General features: G+C 40.8%; 1 long non-coding RNA gene across 1 annotated transcript in view; it reads left to right on the top strand.

The window, feature by feature from the left end:
* Positions 1-274: 274 nt before the first annotated feature.
* Positions 275-20,562, top strand: part of LOC140595923 (uncharacterized) — a 42,260-nt gene continuing 21,972 nt past the window's right edge. The window contains exon 1 of the long non-coding RNA XR_011997889.1: positions 275-413. This is a non-coding gene — a long non-coding RNA (uncharacterized lncRNA). The remainder of the gene's footprint in view (positions 414-20,562) is intronic.

Here is a 20,562-nt window from a genome sequence, read left to right as displayed (position 1 = left end):
CTGACAGTAGAGCAGAGCCTTGAGGGTTAGCAATCTCCTGTGTCCTTTCATCTCCTGGGCTGTCGACAAGAAGTAGCAGGCCTTCTGGCCGGGAGATTCTGAGGGAGGGTGTGAGGATGAGATGAGGTGACCATATGCCTGCGTCCACAGAGCTGACCTCGAGGCCAGGCCAGAGAAGAGTGCAGCCAGATTCCAGGGCCTGTGGCATTCCAAGAGCTGGCTTTGGAGGAAGGCCATCTGGCTTTGATTGAAGCTCAGGTCAGGGTTACAGCAGCTACAGACTCAGCCGCATGGAGCAACTCAGAAGGACAAGGGACACAGGAGGAGACGGGAGCTGGAGGGGACCCCTCTTCCATCGCAATAAGATAAACACACCTTCTTGGTTCCCTACTTCCACCCACCGTTTAGGGCAGGTAAGCATGTGTGCAGAAAGCTGACTCTGTAAGGAGACTGAGTGACTGAATGTTCGTTTTGCATAATACATTGAACAATGCCTATCAGAAAATTTTAGGTGATAAGATAGGGCCACATTTAAAATCTAAGATTAAAAGTCTTTCCCACCTCCAGTAAATTATGGGCAGGAACTTTTGAAGATTATTAAATTAGTCACTTAAAATAAAACAGATTTTCTTTCTTTCTTTCTTTCTTTCTTTCTTTCTTTCTTTCTTTCTTTCTTTTTCTTTCTTCTTTCTTTCTTTCCTTCTTTCTTTTTCTTTCTTTCTTCCTTCCTTCCTTCCTTCCTTCCTTTCTTCCTTCCTTCCTTCCTTCCTTCCTCTTTCTCTTTCTATTTCTTTTTCTCTTTCTCTGAATTGTTTGAAGTTTGTACCAGCTCTTCACAGTATGAGATTAAAATACAGATTTTTATTCAAAGACATGATTTTGTAGTTTAGACATATTTGCCACAAATATTATATGCATGGAGTCTCAGATACTGACTTAAACTACTTTCAGGAAAAAAAGGTTTTTCCTTAATAAAACTACCCTCTAGTGTTTTTAATAGTTCTCATCTTTTGCAAAGTCTAACTGTATGTTGTGAATCTATAAGGTTTTCATAAAAGCCTTACTGCTTGCCTATTTATCTGCATGGCTGCTGTTTCGTTAAGATGCACCTGCCTATTTACACTTCCTGTGGTCTTAGAGGTTGGGAGCACATCTTTATCTAGATGGATAATACAATATCCCAACTATATTCCTTTTCTGAACACTATTCAGGAACACAACTCATCACTGTACAGTATACATATACCCACACAAGTGTACACACACACAACCTATTTCTAAATTTGTATAAATTATTTTAAACCATGATTATATTTTAGAGATAAACTACTTGAAAACTAGAGAAGAACGCATCATGCAATTTCAGAAACACTAAGAAGATTAATCTGGAAAAAAATATTGGATTTATACTAAAAAGTTATGAAAATAATTTTATTAATTGAAAAAATCCACTTTTCTATGTAAAAGATTTTTTTTTCAAAAATTTATAAGAGAAAACAATTATCTTTGGCTCTTGAATCCATTTGAAATAGTTCTGGTGGCTTCCTTGTTTTCTGCTGTGACAATATGTTGCTGAATCAACGTGGACATCTCCTGACTCAGATTTGGCTTCACACTGTTTTCCATGGATACAAATTCTTATTAAATGGGAACAGTTGGTAAATGATTTTTTCAGCCATCTGAACTACAAAATATGAATATTTTAAGAGAAAATATATCATGAGATCTTACTATTACTTCCAATTCAAATTAGGAGCAGAGAGATGTTATTAAACTCATCCATCTTACATTTATTAACTCCATTATTGTGTTCTCAATGATGCTAACACAATTACCCATTTGTTTTATCCCACAGCATATACACACCTACACACTGGACTCAGGATAAAACTAACATCTCTACCATAATAAACAAATTAAATAAACAAATAAATACTACAGAAAAGAGGTCAATGGTTTTGTGAAGTTCTTTTTCTTCTTAGAAATACCCTTAGATTATACCCTTTTTAGGGTATATCTATAGTCAAACCTCTGTGTTTTAAAGTCATTGTGTGACTATCCCACTAACTTGATATGCAACTTGGCTCATTTGTTTCATCTTGCTTTTAATTTTTTATGGATAACTTATCAAAAAGTAACTTCACTTTATATATGTTTAAAGTCCCAAATAGAATTGACATATAGAGCACACACAGAGAATTCTAGTTTCTGTTCAGTTTCTTTTCCACATGCACAGACACTGTACTCTACCCCCAAAATGTGGATAACTCTTATTTTAACGTTTTTTTTTTCATCTAATTCTTAAAGAAGTACATTCTTGGAACAATTTAAATTTACAAAATGTTTGCAGGAATAGCACAAAGAATTGCACACAACTCACCCACAGGGCCCCATTCATGCTCTGTCCGTGTCCTAGGTTGTCATGGAATCAATCCTGGAGCATGCAAGGCTCCCACTTGTTATGTTCCCTTGTCTCCTGGTTGCTGATCTTTCCTTGATTTCCGTGACCTTGACATTTTTGAAGCTGTCAGTCATTTTGTAGAATATCCCTCGATTTCTATTTGTCTGATGTTTTTTCATGTAACCTCATGTCATCTATTTGGCCCAGGGATAGCATAGCATTTGATGCTGGGTTCTCGCTGTGTCCTATCAGGTGGTGTAGAATGTGGATTTGATTAAGAGTGATGGCCAAGTCTTCGCATGATAAAATGACTTTGTGTGTTATTTTTCTTCATTCTTATTAATGAATAATCTGTGGGTAGATCTCTTGAGATTATGTAATTATTTCATTTAGTTTTTGAATTTTATTGAGTAAGTTTTATTGAATTTTTATGTTTTAATTTTACTGAAGATTCTGAAATAATTAACAATAAATGCTAGTAATTATTGGTGCAAAATGGTGATTATCCAATTCCACAACTTGGGATGCCTGGGTGGCTCAGTGGTTGAGTGTCTGCCTTGGGCTCAGGGCGTGACCCCAGGGTCCTGGGATCGAGTCCCACATTGGGCTCCCCATGAAGAGCCTGCTACTCCCTCTGCCTGTGTGTCTGCCTCTCTCTGTGTCTCTCATGAATAAATAAATAAAATCTTTTAAAAAAATTCCACAACTCATTCTGCATGTTTTTTTGTTATTCTGCTATACAGGTGAGATTTTTCTTCTTTCTTATTTACTAGTTGTTTTATCTGTGTGAACACATGAAAATGTATTGTATTTATTAACTTATAATCTCTGCTGTCTACTAAATATCTATCATCTATCTATATCAATCATCTATTCATTTTAAGTATAAGTTAGATGAAGTTTTGTAAATTTGTTGTGTATTCTGGTGGTCAACTCATAGACCTGCCTGGGGAGCCTCTTCAGGCTGGCTTCTGTATCATTTTGATATGTTTCATTTACCCTTTGAGTACTTCTTCAATTTTTGGATTTTTTTGAAAAGATTTTATTTATTTACTCATGAGACACACACACACACACACACACACACACACACAGAGGCAGAGACACAGGCAGAGGGAGAAGCAGGCTCCATGCAGGGAGCCCGACGTGGGACTCGATCCCAGGACCACAGGATCATGCCCTGGGCTGAAGGCAGGCACTAAACTGCTGAGCCACCTGGGGATCCCAATTTTGGGATTTATTTTTTTTTTTAAATTTTTTTATTTATTTATGATAGTCACAGAGAGAGAGAGAGAGGCAGAGACATAGGCGGAGGGAGAAGCAGGCTCCATGCACCGGGAGCCCGATGTGGGATTCGATCCCGGGTCTCCAGGATCGCGCCCTGGGCCAAAGGCAGGCGCCAAACTGCTGCGCCACCCAGGGATCAATTTTGGGATTTATTATAAGGAACTGGCTTACTGATTATAAACACTGAGAAGTCCCACTGTCTACCATTTGCTGGTGACCCAAGAAAACCAGTGTTGTAGTTTGAAGGCCTGAGATCCAGAGCTAATGGTGTAGATTTCAGTCTTAGGGTAAAGATTTGAGAACCAGGAGCAGCAGAGTAGGAAGGAAACTGATGTCTCAGCTCAACAATCAGGCACAAATTCAACCTTCCTCCTCTTTCTTGTTCTATTCAGACCTTCAATGAATTAGATGATGCTCGTTCCATATCAGGGAACACTACCTTCTTTTTTCAGTCCACCCATTCAAATCTCTTCTGAGGGTGTTTACCCTCCCAAACACACTTAGAAATAATGTTTCACCAGATATCCGGGAATGAAAGGCCTCGTCGAGTTAACGTACATAATTAATCCTTATGGGGCATCTGTTTAAAATCCCCTTACAGGATGCTATAAAATTGCATTAGCTAGTTTTAAAAGTAAGCGCAGTATAAAAAAGAGGTGGGTATTTATCACAAAGCTGGAAATTCATACTTTGCATGGACTGGCTGCTGAATAAATATCACCTCAATCAAAATACAGTGTTCCCTCCTTATCTGCAGTTTTGCTTTCTACAGTTTCAGTCATGCCCAACCACTGCTTCCACCTGATTCTCCTTCTGACATATTATCAGAAGGTCAGTTGTAGCCTAGAGCTGTGTCCAATGTCTATGTCATTCACCTCACTTCATCTCATCACACAGGTGTTTGATCATCTCACATCAGCATAAGAAGAAGAAGGGTGAATATAATACAATGAGATACTCTGAGAAGGAGACCACATTCACATAATTTTTATTACAATATATTGTGGGGGTTTTTAAAAAGATTTTATTTAATTTTTCATGAGAGACACAGAGATAGAGGCAGAGACACAGGCAGAGGGAGAAGCAGGCTCCATTCAGGGAGCCTGATATGGGACTCGATCTCAGGACCCTGGGATCATACCCTGAGCCAAAGGGTAGAGGCTCAACCCTAGAGCCACTCAGGCACTGCTACAATATATTGTTATGATTGTTCTATATTATTAGTTACTGTGGCTAAACTTGTGCCTAATTTATAAGTTGAACTTTACCATCAGTGTGTATGTATAGAAAAACATATGGCATATATAAGGTTCAGTATGCCCCATGGTTTCAGACATCCACTGGGGGTCTTGAAGTGTGTCCTCTGTGGTTAAGGGGAAGTAGTACAGTTACACAGCATTTTCATCTTAGGTAATTGTTATATTTGCGTGTTTATTCTTTTATGGCATTTACACTAACATTTCATTTTAGACAAAAAAAATGAAGTAATTGATAGAAATTCCTTATCTTTATTATTTCATGTTTTGAATAAAAGGGAAAAAAGGCAAAAATAATTGAGTTTTAAAAAGGCAAAAATAATTGAGTTTAATAATGATATTTTCTACTGTTCACTTTGCAAGTTTAAGGCCCCAAATTTTTTCTAAGAAAGTAAGATAGAAGTCAAAATATGTACACCAAGGAGTAATGGATATTTCAGGTTGCAATGAAATGTCACTGAGTAAGACCTCATCTCTGATAAGAAAATTCCATATTGTGCAGTAACAGATTGATTTTGCCAATGTAAAGGATTTTTATGTTTCCATGAAGATATTAATGATGATGTAATGTTTGCTATGGACAAAGTCTTATTCTAAGCTTTTTAAATATATCTAATCCTTTACTTCTGGCAAAAGCTGTATGAGGTAAATATTATTATTATCATCTTATTTAAACATAAGGAAGCAGAAGCTGAAAACAGTAGAATAATTTGCCCAAAGTCACATCATTGTTAAGTGAGGGAGCCAGTGTTTAGCCTGGCAATCTGGCCCATGAGGCTGCTCGCATGCATTCTGCTACAAAGCTCTACAACTTATAAATTAATAAATTAGTTGTCAGCAAATTCCATTGTATTTTCTCATCTCGTTATAGAGCAATATGAGATTTTCCTTGAAAACTTCTTTTTTCAGTGGCTTAGAAAATACATTTTTAGAAAGTAAGACCCTTTAGTGAAATACAGGATTTTTTTTTCTGACTTGAGATCAGATATTATTTTAAGAGTTTTCTCTTACATATGATCAATGTAATATGCTAAGTAGCAAGACATTTTAACCTACTTTTATATTATGTTTGTCAACATCCCATTATTTTTGATATCTTGATGAGACTACATATCTGCTCCAACTCAAAAAGGAGAAAGTGACTATGGATTAGCAAAAAGAAGACAGATGATTAGTCTCCTCGGGTTTATCTTTTATGTTACCATACTACACATTAATATTCTCTGTTAAAGATTTGGATGGTTGAGCACTTGACCAAATTGCATTCTTTATAAAAAGTGTTAATGTGAATGGCCAAATCCTCCTATATTGACGAAGTCTTTGGATAGCTGCTTAGCTATGTGTTTTGCCTAATGTGAAACAAATGAGAATGAGGCTATAATCCTCCAGAATGAGTTTTAAAATGACCACCTATGCTAGAGCTGTGGTATATTTAAAGATGAATTTTAGGGGGTGGGAAGATGGACTGTAAGGTGAAGGGAATAGACGTACAAATTTCCATTTGTGAAATAAGTCACAGGGATGCAAAAGCACAGCATAGGGAATAGAGTCAATAGTATTGTAGTAACTTCATATAAGGTGACAGATCGTAACTAGACTTACTGTGGTGACAATTTCATGAAATATAGAAATGTTGAATCGCTATGTGCACCTGAAACTAATATAATATGGCATGTCAACTATACTTCAATAAAGAATAAATTTGAGAGGCACCTGGGTGGCTCAGGTGTTTGAGCCTCTGCTTTTGGCTCAGGTCATGATCTCAGGCTCCTGGGGTTGAGCCCCGCGTTGGGCTCCACACGCAGCGTCGAGTCTGCTTCTCCCTCTCCCTCTCCCTCTCCCTTTGTGCTCTCTTTCTCTTGTTCTTGCTCTCTCTCAAAATAAATAAATAAAACCTTTTAAAAAATAAAATACCTAAAATTTTAAAAAATAAATAAAAGTGGATGTTATGAAGCAAAAAAAAAAAAATGTAGCACAGTGTGTTGCACATTTCCATTTGGAACGAAGGTACATTTTGGGACCATCAAGGTGTTTTTATGAGTAACCCCAAAACACCTTGTAGCTGTTTAAAAATCTATTGGGTCATGAGGCACACAAAGCTGAGGAAGAAGGGATGAAGGACATTTAGAAATATATACCCTCAAGGTAAAATAGAAGTTAATTAAATGTATCTAGTTAAAATAACATTGTGACTGCTCCAGTTTTAAAACTCATTCCCACTGTAATTTTTTTTTTTTTTTTTTATGTTAGAAAAGAAGATATAGGCATGTTTTAGAATAATCTAAACCCAAAGACACAAACCTGCGGCAGGAACTGAAAAGTGCCCGTCTCTGGGCATACACGGGCCGCGGTTGTCCAGGTTGTCTCCTCTGACGCGGCGCGTGGAAGGCGCCCTGGGCCCGGGGGCGGGGCGTGGGCCCGGCCGCCTCCGCCTGCAGCCGCGCCTCCGCCGGCCCTGACGCTTCCCTGCGGGGAGCACCCCGCCCCGCCGGGCCGCCCTCAGTGGGTCTGCCTTGCTCCTGGGTGAGCCTGCTCTGGTTTTTGAGGATTCAAGCTAATGATATATTACGACCGGATCTGCCCTTGGGGTCCTGTCAGGCGCCCGGGGGGCTCAGCGGTTAAGTGGCTGCCCTGGGCCCAGGGCGTGACCCCGGGATCCAGTCCCGCGTCGGGCTCCCTGCACGGAGCCTGCTTCTCCCTCTGCCTGGGTCTCCGCTTCTCTCTCTGCCTCTCAGGAATAAATAAATAAAATCTTTAAAAATACTTATTAAAAAAAAAAGATTCTCTCCCCCTCTCTCTGCTGCTCCTTCCCTCAAAAAAAAGTTTAATACCCAGTTAATATAAGCTAACACATTGTGCTCGATATTCTAAGCATTGTTTTACATATTTAAAGTACTGTATGCCAATCTTTTGAGACAGGTTATTTGATTATGCTCAGTTTATACATGAAGAAACTGAGGTACCCTGCAGTGTCTCAGAAAGACGCAGAATCTGTTCCAGGTTCACCATCAAACGTATTGGCTTTTTTATTTGAAAACCACTTATAGAACAGGGCAAAAGAAAGATGAGCACAAAAAAAACACCACTTCATCTATGGAAAATGCTTGAAGGATAATCTAAAATTTAACAGTCAGTAATACGCACTGACTCTTGTATGTGTAGTTAAATTTAAATGGATGATAATATGACTGAGATTTTGCACTTTTAAGGATAGAGATTTTTTAAAACAGCAGAGGCATGCCACCAGTGTAAATCTCAAGAGCTCAGAATTAAGAATTATTTCAACAAAAGTCATAGAATCTAATATTTGAGAGGGCAAGTGTGGGAAAATGGGGAAATAAACGTATTCTAAAGGTTTTTTACTAGTGGGTTTGGAATAACATAAATAAATGAGGCATCTAATTGAAATAATATCTTAAATTTATTTCCATATAGTTAAATTTAGAAAAATCTAGTTTTAGATATGAATACAAGAAATAGAACAGTAACACGTACTAGCTGAATTTCTGTGTCTCCCCAGATTTATATATTGAAAACCTAACTCCCATGGTGGGACAGAGCCTTTGGGAGCCCCTATGGGTTAGATGAAGTCAGGAAGGCAAGGTCTTCACCATGGGATCAGTGTCCTTATACGAAGAGATGGCAGAAATCTTGCTCTCTCTCTGTCCCCCGTAAGGATGCCGCAAGGAGGCAGTCATCTTCAAGCTGGGAAGAGAGCTCTCACCAGGAACTGAGTGGGCCAGCATCTTGATTTAGGACTTCTAGGATTCAGAACTGTGAGAAAATAAATTCCTGTCATTAAGGCATCTGCCCTTGGGGTTTTGTTATGAGAGTTGAGCAGACTAATACATAAACATTTGTAGAAATGATAAGCCATAGCAGAAACTTCCAAATCAGCAAGGAGGACAAAAGGAACACAATAAATTAAGTCAAGAAACAATCTGGTACAAAGTAGACTCTTAAAAGATCTAAATAGACATTTTCTCCAAAGAAGACATACATACAGATGATGAACAGGCACATGAGAAGTGTTCAATATCATTCATGATCCGAGGAAATGCAAATCGAAACCCCAGTGGGAGATCACCTCACCCCTGTCAGAATGGCTACTACGAAAAAGACAAGAAAGAACAAGTGTCGGCAAGATTGTGGAGAAAAGAGAACTCTTATTCACTGTTAGTGAGAATGTAAAACACTATCAAGATCCACAAAAAATAAAAAATAGAACTACTATATGGTCTAGTAATTCCATGTTTGAGTACTTTTCCGAAGGAAATGAAAACACTAATTCAAAAAGGTATCTGTATCTCTCACATTCATTGCAACATTCCTCCAATAGCCATGAGGTAGTAGCAGGCAGCTCGTCCACTGACAGAGGAACAAATAAGGAAAGGGTGCTCTATGTACAGTGGAACAGTACTTAGCTATAAAAAATAGTGAGACCTTGCCCTTTGCAGCAATGCAAATGGAGCTAGCAAGTATAATGCCAAGCAAAATAAGTCAGAGAAAGAGATAAATACCACATGATTTCACTCATCTGTGGAATTCAGGGAACAAAGCAAATAAGCAAAGGGAAAAGGGAAAGAGAGAGAGACATAGTAAGAAGCAGACTTTTAGTTAGAGGGAACAAACTGATGGTTACTGGAGGGCAAAGGCTGGAAGATGGGTGAACTAGGTGATGGGGGTCAAGGAGGGCCTGTGTGACGAGCCCCGTGCTGTACGGAAGTGTTGAATTACCATATCACACCTGAAATTAATATAACCCCGTGTGTAAACTAACTGGAACTAAAGTAGAAACTTAAAAAGAACATGAGACCTTGAAATATAATCATTAAACTTGCGTGTTTGTGTAAGTACGGTTGTGCATGGATGGATGCTGTTCTCTGTATTATTGCTTTTGGCTTTGGGGTTTCACTCTAGTTACAAGCTAACTTAGCCTATGACTGTTAAGTGAATATTGCATAAGACACCAGACTCCTGGCTGAGAGAAAAAGTATTCATTTCTGATGCCATAATAAAGCATGTGAGCATGCTTGAATCATTTCCTTGTATTTTCTGCTTCTTTACGTGGGTGAGACAGATAATGAAGGTGCATGCCTGCCCTTGTAGTGGACTGTATCATGGATCAAAAAGACTGCATTTGAGGAATCCATCACTTTTATAATGAGAGGCAAGTAAACGTGGTCTTTATCGAGAGACAGAGAGAGAGAGGGCTTCATCCTGCCAGGTTGTTGCTGCAGATACAACCTGGAGAAATCACCTGGATTCAGAGCAGTGAGGGCTTTTCATTCTTAGGACACTCAGCAAGAACACAGAGTGATGCAAATGCTCACTGAGTGATGAACACACACGATGGAATATTACTCAGCCATCAAAAAGAATGGAATCTGGCCATTTGCAGCAGCAGGGATGGAAATACAGAGAATAATACTAAGCAAAATAAGTCAACCAGAGAAAGACAAATGTCCTATGATTTCACTCATATGTAGAGCTTAAGAAACAAAAAAAATGAACATGGGGGGAAAAAGAGAGGCAAACCAGGAAACAGACTCTTAACTACAGAGAACACACCGATGGTCAGGAGAGGGGATTTGGGGAGGGGTGAGTGGGTTAAAGAGGTGTTAGAGATTATGGAGGGCTCTTGCGATGAGCACCAGGTGCTGTATGGAATTGTTGAATTACTAAATTCTGTACCTAAAACTAACATTGTACTGTATGTTAACCAGCTGGAATTCAAATAAAAACTTGAGGAAAAAAAAAAAAAGAATATACAGGGATGCTCAGGTCCCACAACGGGTTGACTTTCTCAACAAATATATTGGAGATTTCAACACACTCATTAAAAACATTAACTGTTCCCCTAGGAGGAAATAAAAACAGACCCCAAGATACTGCATCCTATGATAAATTATGTATACATTGAAATAATTGAAATATTTCCTTTTTAAAAAAGATGTACATGATTTAGGGAGGGAGGGAGAGAGAGAGAGAGAGAGAGAGAGAATGTAAGTCTGTAGGCATGCATGAGCAAGGGGAGGTGCAGAGGGAGATGAAGAGGAGTAAGGTTCCTCTGAGCGCAGGGTCCAAGATGGGGCTCAATGGCACAACCTGAGATTGCAACTCGAGCTGGAATTAAGAGTCAGACGTTTAGCAGACTAAGCCCCCCAAGTAGCACTTGAAATACTTCGATAAATCTAAAAGACATTTTTAAAAAAAGGGCAGGAAACAATTCTAAAACAATACCAGAAACCTGGAAGCCAGAAAAAAAAAAAAAAAAAAAGAAAAGAAAAGAAAAACCTGGATAATTTTTTACTAAGCTGCAAAAAAATTGTTTTGAATGTCAACAGAAAAACAAGCTAGGTGCATATATTTCTGCAGCACAGAGGATTACTATCTGTAATGTTAGTGGAAGAATAAAATCCGAGAACAAAGAAAAAGAAGAGATGATGTGAGTGGGAAAATCACAGAAGAGCAAAGCTCAATAGTAAGTATTAGTAGTCGGGATAATGAAATCAAGGCAAAAGTGAGATAAAAATTTTCTTTAGGAATGGCAAAAATTGTAAAAAGCGGTAACACTTCTACAGTAGGTCTGGATGCTGACATAAATCTGATGATCCCACTCCTGGGAAACTAAAAAGCTTAAAGAATGAGTATGTTCTCCCCTGTTTCCTATCACGTCATGTTACATAGAATGTCATTCTTTTTGCAAAAATCTGGAAACGATGTAAATAATCCATTAAGGAGCAGGCACCTGCCCAGGAGGGGGGCATTCCCTCAGGCAGGATGCGCTCTGGATGCCAGAAGGTAAGGCCAAGCGGGGGGGGGGGGGGGGGGACGTGCAAGCAGAGGCGGAGAAGCGGGACCGGGTACATGCGGGGGGGCTGCCGGGGGCGGGGGGAGGGGGGTACAGCACGGGCCGGAGCAAGGACCCGGGGGACCTGCAGGCCCGGCCGCCAGGGCGCGTCTTAGGCTGCGCGGGGTCAGCGGTGACGTGCGAGTGACGCGGGGTCGGGAAGGGAAGGCGAGCGGGGCGCCCCGTCCGCGGCACGAACGCAGCTTCTAGGCTCGGAGGAGCGCGAGCACCGGCTGTTTCGTGCAGCCGCGCGGGTCTGCCAGGTGTGTGCAGTTACACTGGCAGGCTTGGAGAAGCGACTTAATAAGGAAACCAATACAAGAGTGAGGGCCGCCACGTCCTCCCACGCAGAGAAGGCAGAGTCGTGTGAGCCGTGGGGGCGGGTGCTCCCCACCCCCGGGCCCTCGGCCACGTCACGCGGAGCGGGAGGAGCGAGCGATGGGAGGGGCGAGCGATGGGAGGGGCGAGCGATGGGAGGGGCGAGCGATGGGAGGGGCGAGCGCTGCACGGGAGCCGCCTGTGCGTGAGCTGAGGCTTCGTGTGCAACCCGCGGGATGTGTCACGGGGAAAACCCACCTCAGGGATCGCACTGTGAGGGACAAAAGAAGTCTGCGGTTCTGGAGGTGTTCGTAAGGATTGACTTAGATGCCTGAGAGAGAGAGAGAGGTCACACGGGGCGGGGGGGGGAGAATCCCAAGCAGGCTGCGGGCGTGCGCAGAGCTCGGTCCACGCCGGGTCACGGCCTCAGCCGAAGGGCCGGGCTCGCGACGGCCCAGGCGCCAGGCGCCCGGTGGCCCCTCCGGAAGCCCCCCGGGAGCCCTTGTATACGAAAGCTTTTAAAGAAAGATTAATGATTACTCCAAAAATAAACTATGTTAAAAATATGAAAGAATTTCTTAAAGATGGTATGTAGGCTTATAGGGTATTTATTTCTACAGCACATATGAATCTCTGGAGAAAGCTCTGCCTTTTAAGACCATAGGAAATTAGAGGAAGCCGGAGAGAGAGAGAGAGAGAGAAACTCTTAAAAGGCACAACGTGTTGGTTCGCGTCAGCATTTCAGGCATTGCTTAACAATCTGTTGAAAATGCAACTTGAACTAAACAAGAAGCGGGCACATTTTACTCGCTTTCCAAGAGCGACAGGTGCAAAGAAGCTTGAGGAAAAGGCATTCATTATGGCAAAGGTTAAAATTAGGTACTTAAAAATCGTCATCTAATTTAGGTCATTTATCATCCTCCTCAAAGCCCCTTTTGTCCGACTGAATACTGAAGCACTCAGCTTACTATTAGCTCATCACAGCTGCTGCAGCATCACTCAAAGCAGATGTTCCGCAGACAGAGAGAGCCCACTAATTTGAACAGAAACACGGTGACTGCAAGTCACTTCTTGGCAGGCCCAGCAGTGACTGTGAATATACCATGCAGGTGCAACTGTACGTGGTGAATTGTAGGATAAATGCTTTGGGAAAGAGAAAAGTGATATTGGTGAGAGATCCCTGAAAGGCTCTTGTTCCTGATGGATTAGAAATCTGGAGCCTGTGGACGGTGGTCTGCTGTGATGTGACTCAAACTATCCCTACCCTATGGAAAGGGGGGAACAGACACGTAAAATGGTGGGGCTAATTATCCCGTACCCTTGCGATCATTTTCCAAATCAGTTTACACTTGGAAGTAAAATATTGACAACATTTCTTTCACTTAAATCAAGAATCCTTGTAGTAACATCTTGCCGATTTTTGCCCCTCCTGACCGCCGGGTCGGTATTTATATTTCTATATGTTTAGGTATATTTACAAGCATACGTAAAGATTAGAAGAAACCTGAAAAACCCAGAAATACTGGACACATACCGTGAATTCCTTATCTGATTTCTTATTATTGTAATTCACAGCATGACATTTCTGTGGAAAGGAAAATGGTCCTTCCGCTTACAAAAACCAGGTAGAGAAGTTTGTGACAAGTGGCTAAGTTAATTCTTGTGCTCGGAAGACAACTAAATATAGTTGAGTTAAATGGGAGGGAAAGCCTTGATTAGTTATAAAAAGTTTAAAAAATATGAATTGCAGCCATTAGATTTTAATTTCTTATCCAATCACTGTCCTTGATATATATATAATGTACATATTCATTTACATATATTTATCAACATATATGCATATGTATAATGCATTTTAATTTACAAAAGTATATTCCTTTTTTTTTTAATTTTTATTTATTTATGACAGTCACAGAGAGAGAGAGAGAGAGAGGTGCAGAGACACAGGCAGAGGGAGAAGCAGGCTCCATGCACTGGGAGCCTGATGTGGGATTCGATCCCGGGTCTCCAGGATCGCGCCCTGGGCCAAAGGCAGGCGCCAAACCGCTGCGCCACCCAGGGATCCCACAAAAATATATTCCTAAAGAACATGTATGATATTTTTAAAAGTTTTTATGACAATAAAACCTTTGGCATCATACCAGTTTCCTAGGGCAACTGTAAAAAATTACGATGAATTGGGTGGCTTACAATGGCAGGAATTAACCGCCTCACAGCTCCGGAGGCCACATGCCCTCCAGCGTCACTAGGGGAACATCCCTTCTTGCTGCTTCTGGCTTCTGGGGGCTCCCCGTGTTCTTTGGCTCAGGGCAGCATCAATCCAATCTCTGCCCTCATTGTCACACGATCTTCTCCGATTTCTCCCTCTGTCTTCTCCTCCTGTGTCTCTCGGAAGAACACGTAATCTTGAATTTAGAACCCGTGTAGGTAATCCAGTGTGACCTCCTCCCAAGGTACTTAATTGCCCCTGTAGAAGTCTGTTTTCCACATACAGTCATGTCTTTATGGGTCTGGGGGTTAGTTACAGACCAAACTTTGGGGGAGCTGCCATCCAACTCACAACAGACATTATAGATGGAAACAGATACCTTAAGCAGTGCTATTCGAACTCCAGTTCTCAGACAGCTACCGAGTTGGTCCACTGTCTGCTGTTGGTCCACAAAAAGACAAGGAGCTCACTCGCACCAGGATGTCAAGCAACTTCATTACAAAGCACCACATTGGGTTGGGCTAACGTTTTGGGGGGAAAGATTTTTTGATAACAGAAATGGTACATTGGTTGGTTTTCTAGAACAAGCTCCTTATTGCATCACGGACCAGCACTTTCCGAGTAGTAGAACTTTAAAATATGTTGGCGCAATTGATACTACGTGGCCATGTCAAGTGTAGTCTTATTGGACTGTGAGTCTCATATGGTAGTGATGGAAAACTTCTGCTGGTTGGGGTTGGGGTCATTACATAAGATACCTGGTCATTGTGGAAACTGTTGATTTATGGGTGCTAAGTAGGCTCGGACCAGGTGGCATGGAGCAAGGTGATGCCATTTAAACGAAGAAAAACGAGCATCTCTAAGTGTTTGGAAACATCGTTGCCTAACCATCCATGGATTTGTTCCGCCTTTGTTTCCTGTTTCACATTACTTCCCACAGAATCCTAAGTACAGTGTGCAATACAGTATATAAAGTTGTTTTTATTGTCATTAAATGGAACATGTGCTGTCAAAATCACAGCCACTGGATTTTTACCTCACCTATAAAACTGACGTCATCATCTCCAAGGTGTCATTTGCGAGCTCCATCTGCAAGCCTGTTCAAATCCATGGATGTCTCTGTTGGCTAAGAAAATTCGATTTGTCCTCCATTGCGTGCAAGGCAGCACAACTCCTCCTCTGGCTTATCTTGAAGTACAGCATGTTTCTTCGAACTTTTAAGCTAAGATAACCATTAGAAACTGCAGTAATATTTCGTCATCCAATGCCATATTCACTTTTCTCTATTGATCATCATCTTTGCTCTTTAGAGATCTGTTGCTTTTGGTAACCAGAGTGACTCAGGGATGTGTCTCTAGTCAATTGGTTCTTAGGCCACATTCATTTTTGTTGTGTATTTCTGTGTTCATCCTATTACATATTGTTTTCATTTCCAAAGTTAGGAGCATAAAATCATATTTCCTAAGGATAAAAAGGGCCTAAATCAATTTCCCTAAAGTACATTCTGAAAGCAGCACTGAGTGTGGCATTCACCTTCATTAGCCATTGAACTTGAATTTGTTGAACTGGGGAAGTTAAGATGTTAATGTCAGACTAAATCACAAAACTAGTCTTGGGTCATCACGGTCCATTCAGAATTGTCACTTGAGTATACAGTATATAGAACGACCCTGTAAAAATCCCAACATATTTTGAAAATAATTTCTTTTTTTTCCCCTCTGTCCCTAGGGAACAGTTTTAAGCAAAGCATTTCCATATGGAAGGAGTGAGGGGATTTAACGGGCTGTACAGCATCACTCATGAATAGTATTTAAGTCTCGAGAGCATAACTGGGCTTGAAGATTAGGGTATATAAAAGCATTTCATTCCCTAGTATGTTCATATACTGTCAGGGCAGGAAACTCCACAAACACAATATAAACAACCCCAAAAGCCATGTAATCAAGCCTGCCATCACACCATCTCGTTGGACCTGGAGGCTCCCACTGTAATAGTAAAAAGGAAAACAATACAGTAGCTTCCGGGTCACTCGTTCTTGTGAAAGTAAGGTTGGAATAGCATTTGGACATTAGCATTTTCACACACTGGAAGGAATAATCGGGCAAAGATGATCATTTTTAGACTTAGTGATTTAATAATCGTTTCTAGATTATTGACCTCAGAATGTCCCTTTCCATGGCTTTCTATGAACTTGAAGGGAGGCAGTTGCTCTCAGGCCTGAGTACATTAGGGGGTGAAAGAGCTGGCAACCTTTAACAACGTCAGATGCCCAGGTCCCGTGCTGACCTAAGATTCTGATTCATTTGGTTTAACTTTTTCAAAGTTAATTCACTTTTTTTCAAAGGTGAATTAAATGTGCCAGAATTTGGACAAGAAGACTTGTTCAAAGGCAACGATTATCAAATTCTGGTATATAAGAATCATATGGTAGTTTAATAAATGTATATTCTGGTGCTAACCTTCCAGAAATTTCGATAGAGTATGTCTCAGTCAAGATCCCATAATCACATTTTTGAAAGCATCCCAGGGGATCCTATACCCATGGTCCATGTGCTATGTTAGTTGAGCACGAATTAAGCAGAGTCCTGAGGGAGATGTCCTACCCACTCGGGTACTGCTTCATACAACATTGATCTTGCAGGGAGTTTAACTACCGTGGCTTATATAATCACATTCATGCTCAGTTTCCATTTATGATTGGGAAACATACAAAAATTCCAACTTTATAAATGAAAAAAAAAAAAACAGGCCACAGAATGTTAAACTGGCTTCACTAATTCTATAAAAGAGACATATCACACCCAGATTAATTCTGGTTGATTGTTTTGTCAGTCTCCCCAGATAATCTCAGATTATCTACATGGCATCCAAATACAGTCACAATGGTCTTGCTCTGGGATCAAATACATTATTTTAAGGCAAAACAATACCAGAAGATATGTCAGCATAGAAACTTCATACCTAAAAGGCAGTATAGTCTAGGGGACAAGACAGGGGCTTGGGAGCCAGAGTGTAGGGTGTGTGTAGACACTGGCGCTGCCGCTAACCAGCTGTGTGACTCTAGGCAACTTACTTAATTTCTCTGTGCCTCGGTTTCCTCAATTGTCACATAAGGGTAATTCCTATCTCAACGTTTTTTGCAAGGGTAAGTGGATTATTATGTGTAAACTCCTCAAACAGCATAAATAAGTGCTATGCTGACGTACTTGCCATACATAGTCGGCTTCTACTATTGGACAGAGAGCACCAGGTATTTGTAGGGACCATATTTAGATGAGGTGCTGTGACTGATGTCATATGGGGAAGACCACGTTTTTGCATTTGGTAAATTTTATCGAATTTTCCATTGTATGTAACCATAGGCTACATTTAAAATACCTTTTCCTTTAATCAAATGAGTTGAGAATTCTATGGGAGGGGATTTATAATCCAAAATTTCTTTTCATTCTATTTGGCTAAGCATCTGCTCTACTCCTCCTCCATAAGAACAGAACAAAACCATACAGAACTTGGTTTGCAACTGTGTGATGATATCCCAGAATGCATGCTGTGATATATATTATATATATAAGATAGATATCTATAGCTATCTTATATTATATATATATATATATATATATATATATATATATATATATATATATAGATCCCATGACACCAAAAGAAAAAGTAATGCTTCCAGGCCAGTTGTGAAAGTTGGGGTGCACTGACTGCAGGCTCATGAAGGGTGGGTTCTCAAAGAGAAGGCTGGGATGGGGGTATATTCTGTACCTGGTTTCTAGGAGAAGCACGAGCCCATCATTTTGGGGCACTTTTCCACGGCCAGGTCTAAAAGCCAAGCCAGCTTTGCCCAGCAGCAGGGGCCCCCACGAGCAACATCCAATGATTTTGACAAACTGTGGTGAAAGACTCTAATGACATCGGATGGCAGCCATGGGGAGTGGGGACACTGTCACCGTAATGAGCAGTCTTGAAATGACAATAATTATGGTGCAATGAGTCTGAGAGGAAAGGTTTTAGAGGCGAGTTTTAGGCTCACGTAATGGCCATCTCTTGCTTTTAGCAACTTCCCTGGACCACCTGGTATGGTTTGTTGGCCCAGTTTCATAATTTCCCTTCTCTGATTTTCTCTTTGCTCTATGTCACTCGACTATGCACTGAATCCTTTTGAGGTGGGGAGGGGGTGCAAAGCAGGGACTAAAAATATGTAAGTGAAAAGAAATAATGTTGCAGTGCATGAAGGAATAAAATTTTGCCAATAGTATGTGGACTCGGGATTTCAGGTTACCTATGGTTTGATGGTCTCCCTTCTGATAGTGGAACACTTTCTAAAACAGGACATAGGATAAACTCTCTATTTTTTTTTTTAAATTTTAATTCTAGTGCAGTCAACATATAGTGGTATATTAGTTTCAGGTGTGCAACCCGGGGATTCAGCAACTCTATACATTATTCAATGAGACAGAAAATCATTTTTTACCCATGAATAATTCTGTCTTTGCTGAGAGGAGGAATGAGTGTTGTTACCTGCTGGTCTCATAGGGTAAATGATGCATGTTATTCCACCCCCTACCCACAGGAAGTTGTGTTTGGGTTCAGAAATGGATTGAGTGTTTTATTTACTTTTGTTTTTGTCATCATAGTTGTTTTACAAAGCCACCAAAGATACGTAGCATGGGCTGGCTTCGGTCACCCCCCAGACAAGGAGTTGGCATAAGAAGCCAGAACTCTGGGTGTGGAGGAGCAAGCAGCTCGTCCCTCAGTATTTGTGATGGTTCCTTCCAACTCACTAAAAATTCTTGCCTCTGTTGCCAAGTGTTTTGAATGTGGAAGTGTTTATAGCTTGGGTTGAGGAAAACACTAGCTGATCTAACATTACTTGTGACACTGATAAATCTCTTCTATTACAGGGCGCTCCGCCCCTGAAGCGAAGGCAAACAGAAGAGGGGGGCCATGCCATGCTTAGGGTGTCATCTGTTCCTTTCCTTCTGCCCCATTTTCCCTTTGTTCTACTTCCGCCATGTGCGTTAATTCCTGGCTTCTTTTTCTTTCCTGTCTTTTGTCCAAAACACACTGTACTGACAGAAATATTTAAACCTGAATATTGTTAACAGAAAGCAGCTGTCTCACATCTTCTCGACCTGGGAAAGGGATGAGCCTTCTTTAAAAATTGGGGGCCTCGAATTGAAGTATTGTCCAGGTTTTAACCTAAGCATGCTACATTTTAGTGACTATATCTAAAGTGTGGCCTTGCCTAGTTTTATTTGTAGAGTAAACCCAGGCCAGCAGCCCCGACTGGGGCTCTATGGCCGCTTGGTGGCGATGTTGTAGAGGGGATTCAACAGAGGACAGGGTAGGAAAACCTAAGGCCCTTTCCGACCCCCGAGCTCGCTCTAGGATTTACCGGATCTCAGTTCCTCTTGATGACTCAGAGGGCCTGAGAGCATGGGGACTGGCCCAATGTCCCACAGCAGAGATAGAACATGTGCCACACCATCACTTTTACATAAATAGCTGCCATACAAGATTCTCAAGGCTAGCAAAATTAAGGCAAAGTCTTTTTTCCCTTTCTTTTTTCTTCCAAACAACTAAAAATACCTGAAACGTAAAATAGATACTTAAGAAAATAAAAACAGCAACAACAAAACAGAAACCGAAAGAAACCCGAGTTCACATTGTTTGTTAAAAATATATATATATAATGACATACCAAGTCTTACTAAGTCCGACTTTAATTTTCCAACTACAGGTTCGTGTTGTTCAATTTTCTCCATGAATGAAATGCTGAGGCCACAGTAAACACATTTCCCCTTATAGATCCTATGCCTTTTAACAACATCTCTCCATCTATGTGTCTGCTATTTCGCTTGCACAAAATTCCCTGCCACCCACAATCTGCCCAGACCTCTGCAAACCTCTCGTTCTTCAGACAGCCTCCTCTGTTTGTCACCCCTTACTTACTCCTCAACAAAATGTTGCAACTGTACTTTAATCAGATGCAGGCATGTCTCTCTCCCTGGTCAGTTGTGAGTTTTTCAAGGGAAGGGACCAGTTTCATTTGCTGTTTTTGCGATTCTCGATTCTCGCGCTTTCCTGCCTTCTCCCCCCACCACATTCTCTTTAAGTAACTATAATGCATCTGTAATAGAACGTACCTTGCGTGGATATCATGGAGATGATAAGTCCAATATGGCACCTAATTTCATAGTATTTACCATCTCATAAGAAATAAACATTT

Source organism: Vulpes vulpes, chromosome 1, assembly GCF_048418805.1.
Source record: "Vulpes vulpes isolate BD-2025 chromosome 1, VulVul3, whole genome shotgun sequence".
Classification (NCBI taxonomy): Eukaryota; Metazoa; Chordata; class Mammalia; order Carnivora; family Canidae; genus Vulpes; species Vulpes vulpes.
This window is presented reverse-complemented; position numbering and strand designations above follow the sequence as displayed.